The 17541-nt window shown below is 40.1% G+C and overlaps 1 protein-coding gene across 3 annotated transcripts in view; it reads left to right on the top strand.

Annotated features, from left to right (window-relative positions):
* PDE4B (phosphodiesterase 4B) overlaps nt 1-17541 on the top strand; it is a 522826-nt gene that overhangs the window by 1188 nt on the left and 504097 nt on the right. The window lies entirely within an intron of this gene.

Raw genomic sequence — 17541 nt, 5'->3', positions numbered from 1 at the left:
CTGTTTGGTTCATTTGCTGCAGAAATAATAGCTCTTAAATCTATCTAAACAGTTTATAGGCTGGGTGTCCAAAATGCAGTCTGGCTGAGCATAGGCAGAAGAATGGAGTGGGCCACTGACTGGGGCTATGCCCTGACCAACATTTTCCTCTGCACACTACTGGAAGTTGGAGCTTGGATGGAGATTGGTTTATGACATAACATAACAATATACTTGTATACCGCAGCTACCTCTCAGTTCTGTGCGGTTTACAGAGTAAAGTTGGTACACCTTCTTCTTTTTTTTTTTTTAAATCTTTATTCATTTCAAATCTTAAATCAAGTACAATATTGACATTTATCAATTAAGCATTCAAATACACTTGAAATCCTATAATTGATCATTATAATATAAAATATTACCCCCTCCCTTATTTATTAAAATGATTTCTTTCAATTATAATCAAAAATACCCATCCCCCCTTCCCCCCTTAATGTCTTAAAATTTTATACAGGGAAGAATATTTTTAATCTTTACAATAATCTATTAATGGCCTCCACACATCTTGAAATTTGTTATAATTTCCTTTTTGGACAGCTAGTGTCCTTTCCATTTTAAATATATGGCATACAGAGTTCCACCAAAAACAATAATTAAGTCTATTCCAATTCTTCCAATTGTAAGTGATCTGTTGAATGGCAACCTCAGTTAAAATTAGCAATAACTTGTTATTATTAGATGAGATTTGTTTCTTAGCCCTCATTTCTATACCAAATAAAACTGTCATATGATAATGCCACATGATTTTCTAATAGGGAATTAATTTGATTCCAGATTGATTTCCAAAATTTTAATATATATGGACAATAGAATAACAAATGATCCAAACCTTCAAAAGAACTTTGGCGTGCCGACAATCCCACAGTAATATTTGTGCGCAGGACATACGTGCACCGCTGCTTTTAAGCCTTTCCATTAGCGCTGTGAGGGTTATGTGTGTAGGGGAACTCCCCACTACATTTACAAGTCCTTGTGCTCCCATGGGGGGGGGGGGTTGGAGGGAACCCCCACAAGTACAGTGAAAACTCCTGTTCTCCTTTCTGTTTTCACTACTCGGGAGTTTTCAGTGTAGTGGGGGGGTTCCCCCCACTCCCCCCACACCACCCTCACAGCGCTAATAGAAAGGCTTAAAAGCGGTGGAAGCGTGGCGCGCCAAAGTCCAGCACGCTTTAGACGGGTCACCGTAAAGATACTGGACATTCACAGAGAATTACAATCCATTAATTAAAAAATTTACCAAACAAGTTTGTTTTTAACAATTTTCTAAATGCCAGATAGGTGTTGGAACTTAATATAAAATTACCAAGATATTTATCCCATATACCGGCCTGATAAGATAGAATTCTGCCAAAGAATCGTTTGTAAACACATCCCCTAATAGATGGAAAGTCAAATATACGCGAACCCCGTGTAGGGTGTTTTCTATTAACAAATTCAAAGTGGTCAAGAACATAACTAGGTAAAAGACCATGTAAAGACTTAAAACATATACAACCAAACTTAAACAATATTCTCGCCTCAATTGGCAGCCAGTACAATTTTTGGTAATATTTTGTCACATAGTCAAATTTATTCAGACTGAATATCAAACGAACAGCAGTATTTTGAATAACTTGCAACTTCTTGATGGTTTTCTTATAGATTGACAAGTAAAGGATGTTACAGTAATCTAAAGTGCTTAGAATAAGTGACTGTACCAATAGCCTAAAGGAGGAAAGGCCAAAATATGGCCTAATTGTTCAAAGCTTCCATAATAGAACATAACATTTTCTAACAAGAGTGTTAATGTGAATATCAAATGATAAATTTCTATCAAAGTAGATTCCCAAAATTTTAATAACTGGTAGAATGGAATACGTTATCCTGTTCAAATTTATGGAATCCTCGATCTCATTTGAAGGAGAAGCCAGGAAAAATTTTGTTTTGTATGAATTAAGGGCTCCTTTTACTAAGGTACGCTATGCTTTTTAGCGCGGTTAGTGTGTGCGTAGATTTAGCGTGCGCTAAACGCGCTAAAATGCTTAGCGCACCTTAGTAAAAGAGGGAGTACATTTCAGTCTGAAATCTTTCATCCTTGTTTCTACAGCTTCTAAAATAATGAGTATTAATTGTAAAGTATACTTTGAGAAAGCTACAATCGGAATTACTATTGTAATGTCGTCTGCATAACTGTACAGCTTAACTCCAAGGGAGGAAAGCTTAATTCCCAAGGGGGTTAGATACACGTTGAAAAGTGTGGGAGATAATGGGGAACCCTAGGGCACCCCACATAGATTTTTCCATTTAGGAGAAAAAGAATAGTCAGAATGGACCTAAATCAGTTAAAGACAAGGCCAGATATTCCAATTGCGTCCAAACATCTCAGCAGGATTTGATGATCTACTAAATCAAATGCACTGCTGAGATCAAACTGCATAATCAAGGCACTCATGCCTACAGTGACTTGTTGGTGAAGAAAATCAAGAAGAAATGCCAACTCTGTTTCAGTACAATGAAGTGGATGAAAAACTCATTGGGAAGGGTGTAAAATAGAAAAAAAATCAATATAGTCATTGAGTTCGATACTCGCTAATCCTTCCATAAGTTTAATCAGAAAAGGTATTCCTATAATGGGTCTGTAATTACTAACAGTAGATATTGAATATTATGGATCCTTAATTATCAGAGTGATTATTATATGACCTAAATTTATAGGAAAATTGGCATGATGTAATAATGAACTAATCCAGGTTAGCACGTCTATCTTAATGTGTATTGGTGCAGTTCTAAATATTGCTGAAGGCCAAATGTCTAAGAGACAATGAGATTTTGCTTAATTATTGTATAATTTATTGAAATCGTTCCATTTTGGAGTAGTAAATTCAGTAGGAGAAAACATCTCAAAATCAAAATGGTTCTTTCCTGAGACAGTATGTAATTTTGAATGAAAGTGTTGAGCCATTTCAGTTGAAGTGGGAGGGTGATCTTATAGGTCCTGTTTCAAGTGGTTTACCTCAAAAGGTGTGTTGACTTATCTAAATAGTTCTTTAGTATCTAATATATTGGTTTCTATTTTTTGAAGAATAATAAATACATCTTTTTTTTCTTTAATTTTTCTTTTATAGTTCTTAACTTTTGCCCTCCAGGCTTCCTTATCCTCAATTTTTCCTGATTTATACCATTTTCTTTCCAATCGTCTTGTTAATTTTTTAAAATTCTGATAGTTCAGAATCGAGCCAATTTTGGGATTCTACGAAATTGGGGTTTTTTTTCTAATAGACTGAATCGGAGCGATCAAATCGAGGATAGTTGTACTAAGTTTTTCCCAATGTGCGCAGAAATCTAAATTTGAATCTGGTAAAGGCTTAGAATCATAATGATTCCAAATTTTTTTTTTTTCCCCCCCCAATACATGCTGATTTTGCCATTACTAACTTTTGGGTCCCTTTTACTAAGGCACACTAAAAATTGGCATGCGCTAAATGCTAACGCGTCCATTATATCCTATGGACGCGTTAGCATGCGTTAGCATTTAGCGTGTGCTAAATCGGCTACCGCACCTTAGTAAAAGGACAACTTTATAATGGCCATGGGCTAGTGGCAAAATTAGTGCGTGCAAACAAACACAGTAGAACTGATGATCTGGATGAAAACAATTTATTCAAGGAAGGGGGACCCTGAGCAGTTAAAAAAAAGAATATGGTACAGTCCAAGAGGGATCCGGCACGGTCCGTGTTTTGGCAATGAATTGCCTTCCCCAGGGGTCCTTATAAAAAAAAAAAAAATACAAAATATGTGCATTTATCCAGTAGAAATCATCCAAATGCCAAAGGGGTAACTGAAGCAATAAACACATATAGAATGTATTTATAAAAGACAAAGTGAAGGTGAAAATGTAAACAAAGTGAACAAAACTGTGAAAAGAGTGCTACTGAGAAATATATGAACAGAACTGAGTGGAAAGTGCTGCGAAAAGATAAGCAGGAGCTGTGAAAATTAGCATGAGGTCATTAATTCCGAATAAGGGAAAATGTGCCATTTTCCGGCCGTGGCGCGAGTGGTCTTAGTACATGGGAAAGAACAGTGTAAAGGGCATGCTAAGGCCACATTTGCCGTGGCTGTAGTAAAAGGACCCCAGTGCGCTATATTTGCAAAGAGGGCACACTCTTTGGAAACAGTATGCATTATTATCAGCAAATTAAAAAAAAAAAAATACAAAGGTCCGGATTCTCTAACTGGTGCCAATTTTTTTAAGGCGCTTGTAGCTGCCCAAACTCAGTTAAAAAAAAACAAAAAACCAGCACCTAAAAATTCAGCACTGGAATCATGCCGCTGTAGGTGCTTTACATTACATTAGTGACTTCTATTCCGGCAATATCTTGCAGTTCTAGGCGGATTACAAAAGAGGTGAGCTGGACATTACCAGATGAGTTACAGGATAGAGTACTAATTGCATGACTGTAACTTAGCCAGGAATTTACTAGATTGGGAATTATTAAGATGAGGTGTTTGTCTTGACAAATTTTCTAAATAGCAGGGTTTTTATTTCCCTTCCAAGTGTTTAGACAAGCGCCCCACCGTATAGCAGGCAGCGGTGAGAAAATGGCCGAGGCCGTTGCCTGGGGGGGAGGGAAAGAGGGGGAGGGAGGGGTAATCGGGGTAGAGAGAAATAGGACCAGGAAGGGGGGGGGGGGGGTCAATTATGGTCAGAGACCAATCAGGATCAGGGACCTAGGCACGGGGGTGGGGTGAGCGGGGGGGAAGCGACCCGAACTGTTGCGGAAGCCGCAATTCGGCCCTCGCCATGGGAGCGTCGCAGCGTTCCCACCCCATAGGAAACCAGCCGTAGGCGGAAAGAATCCTAGTGGGGTCATAGGCACAGCTTACAGATAAGAAAGAACACTTCGTTACAGTTGTTGATAGCAAAAGATGTGGCGACGTATAGCCTTCCAGAAACAAGTGAGGTAAGCGCTCAGAGGCTTGTTTGTCTCCCGGCTTGAATGGCGGGGAGGCCTTGTGACATGACTTCAACAACCGACAGGTGGAGGGCCCCTCTTTGAATGGGATGGGGAGAAGGCGGGGCAGCTTGAACGGCTCTCCCACGAGAACAACGGTGGCCCAGCCAGAGTCGCTGGGCAAGACACGTTTCAGTTGATGGGTGTAAGGACTGAGATGCAGCAATGAGATGTGCCTATGGTATATGTGTGTGTATGTATATATATGTATATATATATATATATATATATATATACAGTGGTGCCTCGCATAACAAACGCCTCGCACAGCGAACGCTGCGCACAACGAACTTCATGTCTTGCTTCCTACAACGAACTTCGTTTCACACAACGAAGTCACCCGAGCTGCATCCTTCCGCGCAGGCACTGCGCTTAACTGCCCTCTCTCCGCCTGGCTCCCTGTGCAGTGGCGGACCGTCGGCTCGCAGGGGCCCGGCGCCTACTGCTGATGCGTTGGGGGGGGCGGAGCTACTCTCGCCGCTTCCCCGATGCTAGAAAAAAAAAAAAATGAACAGTTAAGTCCCAGTTTTTGCCGCTGAGACTCTGCCCTCTCTCACTGTAAAAGCAGGAAGGTGATTTCTGTTGAAATGAAACGGGAAATAATTAGAAGGAGTGAATGTGGGGTAAATTTATCTTTTTTATGTCATCTTAGCATATTATATGCTACAGAACGAATTATTTTTTTTAACATGTATTGTTATGGGAAAACGCGTTTCACATAACGAACTTTTCGCATAACAAACTTGCTCCTGGAACGAATTAAGTTCGTTGTGTGAGGCACCACTGTATATATATATATATATATATATATATATATATATAAATAAATTGTTCAGGTAAATGAATATGATGAATAAATATGATGATATACATTGGCATCTAAATTGTGCATGGTGAAAGTTTTGGTAAGTTGGTATTTGCTGTTTGTAGATGATGTTGTAGTAGGGCATTTACGGCTGCGACCATTAATAAATCCACATATTGTCGAAGAACAACGTATCTGTGTAATACTTACAAGGTATTGAGAGTGGGTGGGAGGCAACAAGTGCCGAGTGCCAATTTTGTGTAATCAGTCATTGTTATCAGTATGTTGATGAGGTGGTGGTCTGGTTTCACTGCTTGGGTTGCTAGTAGGCCATGGGCTGCCTTACACCACTGTAGGCATGGCTAACGCTGGACGTGGCGTTAGGTGGCCTAAAGAGGTGCAATTCACATCCTAGGAAGGCACCAGAAATGTAGGCCAGGAAAACTCCGGCCTATATTTCCAGAGCCTGTCTTTGCCGGATACACGATTCTGTACCCGGTGCCAGAATCTGGGCCAAAATGCCTTGTGTATTTCCTGCTTGCTTTTGTTTATTAATCCAGAGGGTCCCTGTGAAGAAACAGGGAACACGTGGAAGGTGTACAATATCAAATTTAAATTATACTTTTTTATATATAATAAGTTATTCCTCAATGTGGGGTTATGAGCTTCAGGGAGCACAATCCTCCTGGAGGCAGAGGAGCTCCTGCACTCAGTGTGGCTACAATGAAACCAGAAAAAGAGGATAACCCCTAACTCTTTTATTTATTTAATTTTCTATACCGTTCTCCCAGGAGAGCTCAGAACGGTTTACATGAGTTTATTCAGTTACTCAAGCACTTTTCCCTGTCTAGCCCGGTGGGCTCACAATCTATCTAGTGTACCTGGGGCAATGGGGGGATTAAGTGACTTGCCCAGGGTCACAAGGTGCAGCGTGAGTTTGAACCCACAACCTCAGGGTGCTGAGGCTGTAGCTTTAATCACTGCACCACTTTAGAAATCAACATATAGTAAAAGTGAGCCAAGTACAGGACAATCAAGCCATTGTGACATCACTGATGAGGTTGGCTCTTAGGCACTGGAGGAATGAGGCATTGTGATGTCACAATACCAGCTCTGGTTATCAGAGGCTGAAGCTTTTCACTCTATTTATTTATTCTATTTTCTATACTGTTCTCCCAGGGGAGTTCTGAACAGTTTACATGAATTTATTCAGGTACTCAAGCATTTTTCCCCTGTCTGTCCTGATGGGCTCACAATCTATCTAATGTACCTGGGGCAATGGGGGGATTAAATGACTTGCCCAGGGTCAAAGGTGCAGCGTGGGTTTGAACCCACAACCCCAGAGGGCTGAGGCTGTAGCTTTAACCCTCTCGCCAGTCTTAGCCTCTCACCATCATAACATGTGAATCAGTTGTGATTTAGTGCACTCAAAAACAATCTTAATCTAAACACACAGTTGGTTTTTATTTTTTATTTTTTCATTTCAACCTTTCACGTATCCCTGAATCAAAATTTACTTTAACCACACAGGAGGCCCTTAAACCTTGTGGAAGCAAAATGCAATGGAAAGACAACTTACCTTGTAATAATACCGCGTACGTGAAATCAAACCAAAAAGTCGTTATGAAGCAGCGTTCAGTGTTTCCACCCGCAACTCTTTCTTGCGCTTGTGAAGAAGGTTCGATTAAGCCTAATTTCAGGAGCAACCCCTTCTTCAGGAACCTCGCCGTCACACTACCCTTTCGATTATGTTCTTTTATGTATCATAGTTTTTTGTTTTTGACTGTTGGGTTGTTTTGATTTGTTTATTAACAACATAGAATATGTTGTTTTCACACTAGTCCATATTATCTAGTAAAGTCTAACAGTGAGACATTTGTAGATTTTGCACAGTATTATTTAACAGTTAGACAATAGTATTTTTGTGATTTTGGTCATTTTTTGACATTGGACTTGAAGTTTGCAGTTTATAGAATACGTTGTTGACATTTTATATGTTATTGCAAATGGCCACCCATCCCTACCTTGTGCAGAGCTATTCAGCAGATCAAGACAGAGCAGAAATCAAAGTTGCACAAGCAGCGTGTACTGAGGAACTGCTACCTTGGGCCTGGTATCTCCGCTGACTGCCTTCTGTGGCCACATGTATGTGGATTTCTGATTATGAGGTCCACTAATGAGAAACTTGGATGCCCTTCTATTTAGAGACTTTAGGTCTACCGATGCTTTTGCATCTCTTTTGTGTTTTGGCATATTTTGTTCATTTGGAATGGCAGCATTGGTAATGTTGTCTCCAGAATGACAGTTTCTTTTTTGGAGCTGTCCAAACCAGCAGGCCAATTCTCAGAACTCCCACGATAGAGCCAACAGCGCACACCCCCTACTGCTGAAACGGCACAGAAAAAAATAGCTCTCCAATGATCAAAAGAAATGAAATTCAAATTATCCATGCACTGTAAAAGTGAAAGCAAAGGAGAGGAATGTGCTTGACATATGTGCAGAAGAGTTTCACAGTAAGCGCAACTCTTGTGCGTATGTGCCAGGCAAACCCAACCATGCAGCACACATCAATGCCACTCTTCTGTGCCTCATCCATTTTTTTTTTTTCTTTCTTTGGAGGCTTATATTTAAACACAGAAAACAGGTGCCAGTGTGTGCTTTCACTTTCAGATTTGGCTGGACTCGCACACATTTCTTTCCCAGTACTGGCACTTATAGGGAAAGGGGACATGTATACAGGCAGTCCCCGAGTTACAGACACCCGACTTAAGTATGACTCAGACTTAAGAACGCGGTTGCAGCTTCATTTGATTTCACTGAGCAGTATTTCCATTGGCATAGACTCCTACATGTCTCCTGCAGCAGATTCAGGAATGATGCATGGCCACATTAAGAAAAGTGTATGGTTGTGCATGTTGTACCTTAATGGGAATGCTGGTAGAGACAGTTGACCCTTTTGTCAGCAGGGAGCAGAGGTAAGCAGCAAGAATTTTAAATCTACAAGTTCCGAGTTACATACAAATTCAATTTAAGAACAGCTTTAAAAATGTAACTTGTTCTTAACCTGGGGACTGCCTGTACTGCCTTTTTGTTGCTTTGGCATTTCAAAGTTGACATTTAAAGCAGTGGGCACTGGAGGATTAAGTGACTTTTCCTGGGTCACAGGGAGCAGCACTAGGATTTGATCTCACAACCTCTGAGTGCAAGGGCAGCAGCTCAACCAGTGAGCCATAGCCCTTCCCTTATAGGCTTGCACAGGCTTTCTTCCACTTCTAAAAGAAATCAAAACTGGCAGCTTTAAAACTGGAAATCAAGAGAAATCTTCCACTGCCAGCTCTGAGCTGGCACTATTTTTCCAACAGTAAGAGCAGAGTTTGTTTGTGCGCTGTTCTTTGAACTTTGGGAAGGCATGGCAAATGGTTTCATTAGCATATGTTTGACTACATTTAAATACAATTTGTAGCCATCTCTGCCATGCATGTTGTTTCCTGTGCTAGAGCCCTCTGAGAATTTCACATATGTGCGCTATTCCTGCGCTAACTGGCCTTACCGCCAGTGGCAGGTTTTGAGAATCAGCCTGCAGGTTAGGGAAGAGACAGGGTGAAAACAAAATCTGCTGTACTGAGTATAAGTAGGTGGCTGGGGGTGATTGACTATCCAGTAATTCCACATCTGGACTAGTTTCAAGTTTCAAATTTTATTAAAATTTAATTGAACGCTTATCAGCATTTCTAAGCGATTAACAAATAAAATGGGGAATACAGTAATGTAGTTAACTAAAAATATATACACAAGACAGGACACAAATGACTGACCAAAATCAAAAGGAAAGAGGGAGGAACTACAATTCTTAATAGGACAGAAAACATATAAGGTAATAAACAATAGGATGGGAGAAGAATGTGGGCAAAGTTAAAAACATAAAATCCTGGCCGATTGACTTAAGTAATTTTCAAATTTATTCAATTGTATACATACGCTATTATAAACTTTTGTTAACCGCATAGAACTTCACGGTCCTGCGGTACATAAGTTGATTGTTATGTTATGTGACTAGTCTCGGAGACCAGTTTATTCAGTTGTACCTATAATTTTTCCCTTCTCCTAGCCGCACACTTATTTCTCTGTCAAGCTATATGTTCCAATCACAGGCGCTTCAAGAAAGACTCATATTATGCCTATTTTGAAGCAGCTGCACTGGCTTCCTATACAGTAAAGGGTACAATATAAAGTACTATAAATAATTCAGCGAATGCTATATGATAAAGCGCCTGGATGTTTTCAAGATTTGTTGGAGATGTGGCGTCCAAGAAAAATATTAAGATCTGAACGTTCTACGAGATTATCTACTGAAAAGGAGAAGAACATAGTGCATGCAAGAGTCAGAGATTCTCTGTGGCAGGTGTGAACTTGAGGAACAAATTGCCAGGACAGTTGAGATTGTGTAGATTGAGAGAGATTTTTAAAAAATTTTTTGTCGCTGCGTTATTTGTCACTGGGTTTATGCGAAAAGGCTTTGTAGGACTGTTAGTGTTACAGGAGCCGTGATATTGGTAAAGATAAGCGGAAGCATTGTTTTGATGATGGCATTACATGGATAACCGTAACTTGGTTAGCAATGTGGATAGTAGTAGGTTTTTAAAAAAATAGATATAAGATGTGTTATTTTAAAATAATTATGTATGTTGATTATAAACTGCTTCGTTGTTGTAAGCGGTGTACAACTGTTTTTTAATTCCCTCTTCTCCTTATTAAGATGTTTCACTGTGTTGCGCTGGCATCGCGAGTACCGTATATGTGCTAAGAAAATGTTGCCTATTATATGAGGTATGCTGGTATTTATCATATTTCTATTATATAAATGTTCTACTGTGCTGTTTTAATGTATACAGTATTGACACCGTATCACATTATTGCTAAGACAGGGATTGAATTAGTCTATTTCCAAGTTTATCTCGTTGTTCTGTGTATTTCACAGACATTTAGGGGTCCTATTATTAAGGTGCGCTAACCGATTTAGCACGCGCTAAATGCCCATAGAATATAATAGATGCTTTAGCATTTAGCGCGTGCTAAATCAGTTAGTGCACCTTAATAAAAGGACCTTTTAGTCATTTTATTATTGCTATCTTTTTAATGCAATGCAACTTGCTTATGTCCCTATTCTCTGCCTCTAACCATGACCACTTTTCAGGTAGGTGTCGTAAGGCACCACTAAGTGCCTTGATGCAGGCATTGGTAAGCACCATACTGAATTCTGCGTGTAACATCAATGACTTTCTTTTAAAATTGACTTTTATACTTACAAGGATGTCTCAAGTGAGACATCCCTTATAAGTGTATTATTTGCCACCGCTCAGTTAAATATGTTTTCTTTGAACCTCAACAGTTAACTGCTTTCTTGGCCTTGTCCCGAATGGAAGAGGGAACATCGAAATCAAGTGCTCTATAGTTTAAAATGTTACTCTTACCTCAGCACTATGTGTAGCATATTCTAATAAGAATTATAATTTTCCTTAATTTCTCGCTTATGTGGAACCTTGGATCCTAATTGAGGACTTGAGTTTTGTTAGTTAAAATATATTTTCTTTTCCTTGTTGTTAAGAATTTCAAAATGTAATTGTTTTATACATTTGAAATATCAATGTTTATTCTGTACAAGTATATGTACAAGTATTCTGTACAAGTATATGATTGGTATGTAAATTTGAAAATCTATAAATAAAAAAAAAAAAATAATAAATTGACTGTTAACGGCATTTTCAATTAAAATGCCTCTCCAAAAAGCCAATTGAAAAATTTACCGTTGCGGCCATCTTTGGTGTGCACATTGTTTCCTGTGCTAGAGCCCTCTCAGCGTTTAATCTGGCACTAATTGCTTTCCAATGCTGGTGTTAGGTTTTGAATATCGGCCGCAAGGAGAGAAAATCTAATCTAGTTAGCTGCTTATAAATATCCCAGCCACTGATCATCCTCCTCGGCGCTTATCAAATCCCTTTCCAAGCTCTTAATGCGGAGCCTTGCCATACAAGGATTTGTTAAGTATCACAGAGTTTTGAGATTACTTCCTTGATATCTATCCATTTTAGAGATAAGCTCAAAAAGAGTCCTCTTCCTTAAATAGATTTGTTTTAGCATCTCTCCTGCCAGTAAAATGCATATGTTGCAAGAAAGGGTAATCATTTCCACCTGCTAAGGAAAGATTATCTTTAATTGCATCAAAACTCAGCAAGATGTCATGCTCTGTGAGTTGCCCTGAGCAGCAAAGGCCATTAGCATCTCACTGGCTCCTCAAGGCCCGGGGAAAATTCAGTATTGCAATATATAGGACTGTAGGATGAGTACCTTTTTCTCCTGCAGCAAGTTCTGCCTATAATCTGAGTTATACAAACAAGAGTTCTCGAAGATTGCATCTGTTCGCCTATCCCTCAGTTAAATTTTGCCAGTATAAAAGGTTTTGTGAAAGAATCTTTGCCTTTCGGGCAGCCAAAACTAAATATTTGGCTTGCCCGGTGTGTGTTAGAGGCCTTTTCTTATCTGGATTTTAGAAAACAGATAAAAACTCAATTATTTAATTGGCCAGTGCCTTAATACTTTTTTATATCTTTATTTTGCTATGTAAAATTCTCCGCATTCTTTTATATTGCATTTTATAATTTATGTATTTCTTTTTTTAGTGGCTTTTAATTACTGTTTTTATATAACTTGTACTGTTTGTATGTTATTCAATTGTTGTGAACCGCTTAGAACTCCCGGGTATGACGGTATACAAAAATAAATTTATTATTATTATTATTATAGGCTCTCCACAACTGCAGTATGATAAACAAAGGGGATCGACTCAAACAGCATGCTGCTATATAGTTATCTAAAACACAGGTGCTAATTATGCATGTACATGTTCAGAATGCTAGCATAAACACATGGATGTGTGCACATGCATGCATTAACCTTGACACTCACACCACACTCGGACAACCTCACTGTCATGGTTAATTGACAATACTAACTCGGTTGCATTTGGTGGAAATTGGCCACAGCTTGTTTGTTTAATACATAGAAACCTTCTGACTCTTAAATTTCAACATCCCATTCTTATTTGAAGACTAGTCAGTGCCGACCTAGCCTCCATCCAACCCCGATAACATACCCAAAAACACAATAGCAAATTAATTACTCTTAACTTTAATTAAAGCGAGCCCTGTGGTGACGCAAAGACCTTGCCTTGGCTCAGTGCAGTGTCGCTTCCTAAGCCTTTAATTATCACCCCCCAACATAAGACCACTGAATTTCATTTTATAAAAATTAAAAAAAACACACAATTTGAAGTCTCTGTATACAAATGCTAGACGCCTAAAAATAAAATAGGAGAATTAGAGTATATAGCACTGAATGACGAGGTAGATATAATGGGCATCTCAGAAACCTGGTGGAAGGAGGACAATCAACGGGGCACTGTATTACCTGGGTACAAATTATATCGCAAAGATAGAGTAGATCAAATTGGAGGGGGAAGGGGTGGGGGTTTCTATATGTTAAAGAAGGAATTGAATTAAATAAAATATACATTTTGCATGACATAGATAGCAGTGTGGAATCCATATGGATAGAAATTCCACAAGAACATAAGAATTGCCACTGCTGGATCAGACCAGTGGGCCATCGTGCCCAGCAATCTGCCTCCTGCAGCAGGCTTAGGTCAAAGACCAGTGCCCTAACTGAGACTAGCCTTACCTACGTATGTTCTGGTTCAGCAGGAACTTGTCTTAACTTTGTCTTGAATCCCTGGAGGGTGTTTTCCCCTATAACAGACTCCGGAAGAGCGTTCCAGTTTTCTATCACTCTCTGGCTGAAGAACTTCCTTACTTTTGTACGGAATCTATCCCCTTTTAAGTTTAGAGAGTGCCTTCTCGTTCTCTCTACCTTGGAAAGGGTGAACAACCTGTCTTTATCTACTAAGTATATTCCCTTCATTATCTTGAATGTTTTGATCATGTCTCCTCTCAGTCTCCTCTTTTCAAGAGAGAAGAGGCCCAGTTTATCTAATCTTTCACTGTACGGCAACTCCTCCATTCCCTTAACCATTTTAGTCGCTCTTTTCGAGTAGTATTGTGTCCTTCTTCATGCACTGCGACCAGTACTGGACTCAGTATTCCAGGTGGGGGTTTACCATGGCCTGGTACAGCGGCATTATAACCTTCTCCAATCTGTTCATGATCCCCTTCTTAATCATTCCTAGCATTCTGTTTGCACTTTTCGCCACTGTTGCGCATTGCGTGGATGGCTTCATTGATTTGTCGACCAGTACTCCCAAGTCTCTTTCCTGGGGGGTCCCTCCGAGTACTGCACCAGACATCCTGTATTCGTGTATAAGATTTTTGTTACCGACATGCATCACCTTACACTTATCCCCGTTAAACCTCATTTGCCATGTCGCGGCCCATTTCTCGAGCGTGTTTATGTCATGTTGCAGGTCTTCACAATTCTTCTGTGTCTTCACTACTCTGAATAACTTCATATCGTATGTAAATTAAATCACTTCGCTCGTCGTACCAATTTCCAGGTCATTTATAAATATGTTGAAGGGCACGGGTCTAAGCACTGAACTCTGCCGCACTCCACTTATGACGTTTTTCCAGTCCGAGTATTGCCCATTTACCCCCACTCTCTGTTTCCTATCCGCCAGCCGGTTTTTAATCCACATGAGTATTTCACCCTCGATTCCATGGCTTGCAATTTTTCATAGTAGTTGTTCATGCTGGACCTTGTCGAACGCCTTCTGAAAATCCAGATATACAATGTCGACTGGGTCACCCTTGTCCAGCTACCTGTTTACTCCCTTGAAGAAGTGCAACAAGTTCATCAAGCAAGGTCTTCCTTTGCTGAAGCCGTGCTGGCTGGTCCTCATCAGATTGTATCTGTCAAGGTGATCAATGATGCGGTCCTTTATCAGCGCCTCTACCATCTTTCCCGGTACCGAGGTCAGACTCACCAGTCTGTAGTTTCCTGGATCTCCCCTCGAACCTTTCTTGAAGATCGGCGTAACATTCGCCACTTCCAGTCTTCCGGAATCCTTTCTGATTTGATCGACAGATTGGCTATTAGTTGAAGCAGTTCAGCTATAGCCCCTTTCAGTTCCTTGATTACCCTCGAATGGATGCCATCCGGTCCCAGGGATTTATCATTTTTAAGCCTATCAATCTGCCTGCATACCTCTTTTAGACTGACTGTCAATCCTGTCAGTTTCCTGTCATTTCCTGCGTATAGCCTGTTGGCTTCCGGTATGTTGTGTATATCCTCTTCGGTAAATACAGACGCAAAAAATGTGTTCAGTTTGTATGCAATGGTTTTGTCCTCCTTTAGCACTCCTTTTATTCCATGGTCATCCAACGGCCCCACCGCTTCCTTCGTGGGTCGTTTCCCCTTAATATATCAACGTGGGTCGTTTCCCCTAATATATCGAAAGAACAGCTTGAAGTTTTTTTGCTTCCTTGGTTATTTTTTCCTCGTAGTCTCTTTGGCCCCTCTTACCGCCTTATGGCACCTGTTTTGATGATGTTTGTGCTTTTTCCAGTTTTCGTCTGTTTTTGACCTTTTCCATTCCTTAAACGAAGTCTTCTTTTCTCTGATCGCTTCCTTCACCGCTACAGTGAGCCACGCCGGTTCCTTGTTCTTTTTCCTCTTGGATCCCTTGTTGATATGCGGTATATATAGATTTTGCACCTCGGTGACTCTGTCCTTAAAAAGGGCCATGCTTGCTCTAGGATTTTTACAGTGCTCATCCTCTTCTTAATCTTCTTCCCCACCATAAGTCTCATTCCTTCGTAATTCCCTTTTTGGAACTTCAGTTCTGTGGCCGTCGTTTTGGATCGATGTTTTGCCCCCTGTGTCCTGTGGGAAGGGAAGGAATATAAAGCCAAGGCAGAATGAGCAGATAGATGAAGAAATGTTTTCAGAGATTAGGAAAGCTGGCGAATGAGCAACAGTATAATAATGAGTGATTTCAGTTACCCCAACATTGACTGGTTAAATGTTACAGCCGGGAATGCTAGGGAGGTAAAATTCCTAGAGATCATAAATGACTGCTTCTTGGTGCAACTGGTCCAGGAACTGACAAGAGGGGGAGCTATTTTAGATTTGGTCCTTAGTGGAATGCAAGCCATAGTGTAGGAGTTAATGGTGTTGGTTCTGCTGGGAAACAGTGATCATAACTTGATCAAATTTGAGCTGATACCTGGAGTGACATCGCAAAAGAAATCTGCTGTAGAGGCATTTACTCCCTCTTTTACCAAGGCGCGCTAGCCGTTTTAGCGCGCGCTAAATGCTGACGTGGCCATAGAATATAATGGACGCGTTAGCATTTAGCGCATGCAAATATTTAGCAAGCTCTAAAATTATTAGTGCGCCTTCGTAAAAGGACTCCTTAATTATGAAAGGGCGACTAGGATAAAATGAGGAAAATGGTTAGAAATAAGTTAAAAGGATCAGTTGCAAAGGTTAGGACTGTAAACCGGGTGTGGATGTTATTTAAAAATACTATTGTGGAAGACCAGACCAGGTTTATTCCACGTATTAACAATGGTGGAAAGAAGAGGAAATGAGAACCGGTTAAAAGGAGAAGCGAAAGAGGCTATTGGAGCCAAAATAACATCCTTTAAAGAATGGAAAAAGGATCCGAATGAAGAAAATAAGAAGAGACACAAGCAAGTTAGATGCAAAGCACTGATAAAGAAAGCTAAGAAAGAATATGAAGAGAAACTTGCCAAAGAAGCAAAAACTCAACAATTTTTTTTAGGTATATCAGAAGTAGAAAATCTGTGAGGGAATCCATGGGACCGTTGGATGATCAAGGAGCAAAAGGGGCACTCAGGAAGGATAAGACCATAAGGAGAGACTGAATTAATTCTTTGCTTTGGTCTTTATGGAAGAAGATGTAAGAGATCAACCTAAACTGGAAATGGTTTATATGGGTGATGATGTGGAGGAACTGAAAGAAATCTTGGTGAATCTAGAAGATGTACTAAGCCAAATCGACAAGTTTAAAAGTGATAAATCACTTGGACTGGATGGTATACATCCCAGGCTACTAAAAGAACTCAAACATGAAATTGCTGATCTTCTGTTAGTGATCTGTAACCTGTCGCTAAAATCATCTGTAGAACCTGAAGATTGGAGGGTGACCAATGTTACACCAATTTTTAAAAAGAGTTCCAAGGGAGATCAGGGAAATTACAGACCATTAAGCCCAACTTCAGTGCCTGGCAAAATGGTGGAAACGATTATAAAAAAATAAAATTGTGGAACACATAGAGAAACATAATTCAATGAGTTAACATGGGTTCAGCTGAGGGAGATCTTGCCTCACCAATTTGCTTGACTTCTTTGAAGCTGTGAATAAGCATATGGATAAAGGCGAGCCAGTTGATGTAGTGTGTGGCAGGCAAAAGGGGCCAAGCCCTAAGACATACAGTATGCCAGTTAAAGACAACCCTGCCACTGGCTGCAATACTAGCATTGCAAACCTTGACCATATAGAGGCAGTTCCTGTAAACTTAGAAAGGGTAGGAACAGGGATTTATTTGCCTTTGAATAAGCAAGGCAGTGTGCAATAGGCAAGGAAAAGTTTTACACCCACTTTCAAAGCTGCAGTAAGCAGTGGGGGAGGGGGTACAAGTTTCATATAGAGTAACGTCGGACCTCAGG

The sequence above is a fragment of the Geotrypetes seraphini genome, chromosome 12, assembly GCF_902459505.1.
Source record: "Geotrypetes seraphini chromosome 12, aGeoSer1.1, whole genome shotgun sequence".
Classification (NCBI taxonomy): Eukaryota; Metazoa; Chordata; class Amphibia; order Gymnophiona; family Dermophiidae; genus Geotrypetes; species Geotrypetes seraphini.
The sequence above is the reverse complement of the archived record's forward strand: the minus strand, read 5'-3'. Positions and strand labels throughout refer to the sequence as shown.